The following is a 4472-nucleotide window of genomic DNA, read 5'->3' on the forward strand; positions in this document are numbered from 1 at the left end:
AAACATGCTCAAAAAATCAGTTTTCTTTTACATATTTGAAGGTTTTTCAAAAAAGTAACGCAATAATTACAGTCCCTGGTAACTAATTATAGTTCTGAAGGAGTAATTCCGTTACTAATTCAATTACTTTTTTGGGTAAGTAACTAGTAGCTATAATTAATTTTTTAAAGTAACTTGCCCAACACTAATAACAGTGACATGAAATGTTCGTATTGTTCTATCTCTAACTGGCGCTGATGGAGGCGTGTTATTGGCTGAACTGGGACGTGTTTTGACTCGGGTTTGACCCCGACTGAACCCGACTGAAAACACTGCGAAACATTTGAAACAGCAATCGTACGCGATGACAACTGACTCATCAGGCCGGAGCTCTGCCCAGAATGGCCATAAAAAAAAAAAATAAAAAAAAAAGCCTGCGTGGACGTCTGCCGGAATCTGCTGGAAGCTCATTAGGAGGAAAATATGGCGGAAGAAAGACGCAGCTGTCTCCAGCACCACCGACTCCAACCATTTGGCCTCCGAAATCCGATTCTTAATCAAATTATTTTTAGCCACTGCACATTTAATCCGCTGTTGTTTTATTCATTAGCCGTTCCACGAATTTACTGCGGCTCTGGCGGCCTCGCTGTCTCTCATCTCAGCCGTTTTTTTTTCCCAGAGTGCAACTCACTCACATCTGGTCCCAATCAGTGCGAGGCAGAGTCAGAACAGGCCTATTAGCAGAGTCTGCTGAAGGTAGAGCGGCGGTGCCCCCGAAAAGTGACCACACCTACTGGATTATTACACCGTTTGACTGAACGACAGGCGTAAAACCGACAGCAGTCACGGATTCTGAGGGATTTTTGAGGTAAAAGAGGCCGAGATTTACGGCCCAGGCTGCTCCGCCGTCAGTGAATCCCATTAAATCCAAGTATGTGTCGTGTCTGTGGATGTGCACAGCAATAATGAGTCATTGTTTTAAATGAAAGAAGCTGCGATAATTACACTTAATTTACGATCCTCTTTAGTTACGCCTGTTTTATGTTCTTCATAAACAATTACATAAAACTGATTTGATTATTTTCAAAATCACATTTTATTAGTGTTGCTTATTAAGATGGAAATATAAAAGAACACACAGTAAAAGGTCGTGGACTCGGAACCAGACGAACGCAAACGGAACGCCTTCTTCGTGTGAATAGAGTCTGACGGGTCAAAAACAAACCCCAAATGTTTTCATGTGTTGACGATCGGAATCAGGAGGAGCTCCGACGAAGGATTAGAGCAACAGCAACTAACTTTGACTAAAAATATCCTCATTTTAGACAAATCCTTCTTAAAATGAACAGGCATCACTAGGGCTGTGTATGGGCAAGAATCTGGTGAACCGATGCGAATCACAATACTAGGATCCTGATATGATATATCATGATATATTGTGATACTGTTAAAAAGGCAATTTTTTGTTTGTTTCTCTTTGTTAAAATGATTATTTCCTAGAAGAACTGAATTCCAGCAGAAATCTGCACAAATCCTAAACACATTTTTATTTGATCCCAACAGGATCTAATGTTCTATCACCAAATGTTCAAACTGTGTTCAAACTGAAATCTGTTCACAGACATTCCAGTTTCAGATCCTGTTCAAATGTTCAGATTCTATTAGTTCACAACTAACATCAGAACAGGATTGTGTTCAATCCAAACAAAGGAACCAACATTACTGAATAAAAGAGTGTGAAATAATAATAATAAAGTATAAACAAAAAATACAAAAATGAAATTATAATTATATGAAATATTAACTACAAACAAAAAACAAAAAAAAAAAACAACCAGAAAAGCACTTGGAGAGCGCAGACCTCCGCCAAGGCAGATCAGTGCCCCCCCCCCCCAATCACCACCAAAATGTAATCATGTCTTCCTTGTGCCAGTATCACATTTCCTGAAAATTTCATGAAAATCCATCCTTAACTTTTTGAGTTATCCTGCTAACTAAGCAACCAATAAACAAACAAACAAACAAACAAACCCACCCTGGCAAAAACATAACCTCCTTGGCGGAGGTAACCAGATAGAAACATATGTAAATGAAAAAGTGTGGTAAACGGGATTTTCAATGTAAATGTCCACAGAGTCCACATTCCACAGTGGATGTGGACAATTTAGTTCCACATACAAGAGACTGTTCTAAGCTACAGGTGGATCCAACTGGAGGAGAATCAGAGTCGTTTTGAATTTTTGATGAATTTTAGAAAATGTCTCAATGATGACAGATGGAAAACTGTAGATGTTGTGACCTTGTTGTGACCTTGAACTTTGTCCTACTGGGACCAAAATGGACTGGGTTGGTCCCAGGGCCTAGGCCTATCCTGACCTCTGACTGTCCGCTCACAGACCGAAACTCTAACGTCCATACGAACGTTTGCTACTGCTGCTGCTGATGACGACCTGTGTAATTGGTTGCCATGGCGACAGCCCACTGCGTTCCCCATCCCTCAGTATCAGCTGGTCTGCTGCGGTGGACCAATCAGCTTCAGGAATCTGTCACCCCAAGCAGAAAACATCAGGCCACAAACCGAGGAGCCGCTCCAGAGTCCTGGTCCTGGATCCGATTAACGCCTTCGTTTCTTCAGCGTCTGAAACTCTGAGACGTTCACGTTGTGTTTTACTGTGTTTCATATTCTGTAAAGTCACCTACATGTACTTTATTGAACACCATTCCACTGTAGTTTATTAGGATTTAGCGTCATTTAGTCCCAAACACTGGGTCCTGACCCATCAGTGGGTCCCACCAGGTTTTAGATTGTCACCAAAAAAAAAAAAAAGCTTTCAACAGACATGAGTTTATTCCCACAGCAGTGATGTGTGACATGTCATAAAGAATTTAACGTGAATATATATTAAAAAAACAATCTGTTTATTGCATGTGTTAAACTATTCCACATAATCTGAAGGTAATCCAAGGTTTTCCCTCAGTTTTCACAGGATCTGAAAGGTTTTCCAGTGTTTTCCACCGACTTTGTGGAAAATCTCAGTTCATGTACTGAGAAATAACTGGGCTTTTGAAGAAGACGTGAAAATCGTGTATAATTGTGGCTCATTATCACTGTGTGTTTACAAAGCAGATGACGAACAAACGTCTGTCAGAAGCTGATTTAACATGTGATGTATAAATGGACAGTAAAAGTCCAAAGAACATTTACTCTTTTATTAAAACGAAGCCTGTAATGACTAGGCTGTAAGAAAATATCAGTTCTGCAATATATCATATTTTATTTCACAATAATGTATTGATATTTAACAGTACTGCACTGATATTTTTAGGTATTTATTCAAATGCAGATATTGTGGAGGTTCACTGTTCCCTCCTCCAGGAGGTATTGTGATCACTTTGCTTTGTTAGTTAGTTAGTTAGTAACTTTAGGTGAAAACTCTTCCACCCATCTTTCCCAGATCTTCCCCACAGATAGGCCTAGGCCCTGGGACCAACCCAGTCCATTTTGGTCCCAGTAGGACAAAGTTCAAGGTCACAGCAAGGTCACAACATCTACAGTTTTCCATCTGTCATCACTGAGACATTTTCCAAAACTCATCAAAAATTCCAAACGACTCCGATTCTCCTCCAGTTGGATCCACCTGTAGCTTAGAACAATCTCTTGTATCTGGAACTAAATTGTCCACATCCACTGTGGAATGTGGACTCTGTGGACATTTACACTGAACATTGAAATCCCATTTCCCACACATTTAAAATTAGAACTCAACTAAAATTGATGTGTGAATTGAATCTAATTGGACAGACACATGACTGGGACCAGATTCAACTGTTTCTGTGTATGGAACAACCTGGAAACTGTTGAATTTCAACAGAAAGAGTCGATCCACACATGCCCAGAGTTCAGGGTGAAGGAGGAGGTTTGAGTTCACTTGTTCTTTTTATTTGAAAAAGCAATATAAATACACTTGCATCAATTTCTGCCAAAGTGTTTACAAGATGCTTTTTCAGTGCTTTTGCATATTAATAATATTTGCATATCAAAACTGTGAGGGAGGGTGGATTATTGTCTAGGCCAGGGGTGTCAAACATGCATCCCGGGGGCCAAAACTGGCCGCCAAAGGATCCAATCCAGCCCCTGGGATGAATTAGAGAAATACAAAAATTACGCTGAAGATGTTAACAATCAAGGATGTTAAAAAAATTTTAGGTCAAGTCGATCTAAAGTGGGTCAAACCAGTAAAATACTATCATGATAATCTATAAATACTCACAACTCCAAATTTCTCTCTTTGTAAATATAAATATTTTCATGTATTTACACTAAAACAAAGTAGAATTTCACAAAAATGTGAATAACCTGAACAAATATGAACAACCTGAAAGGTTTTAAGAAAGGTAAGTAGAATTTTAAACATATTCTGCCTGATATTAAATGTTTTGTGTATTTGTAGATCCACTGTGATCTGTAGGTTGTGATGAACATGTATAAATGA

The sequence above is a fragment of the Sphaeramia orbicularis genome, unplaced genomic scaffold, assembly GCF_902148855.1.
Source record: "Sphaeramia orbicularis unplaced genomic scaffold, fSphaOr1.1, whole genome shotgun sequence".
Classification (NCBI taxonomy): Eukaryota; Metazoa; Chordata; class Actinopteri; order Kurtiformes; family Apogonidae; genus Sphaeramia; species Sphaeramia orbicularis.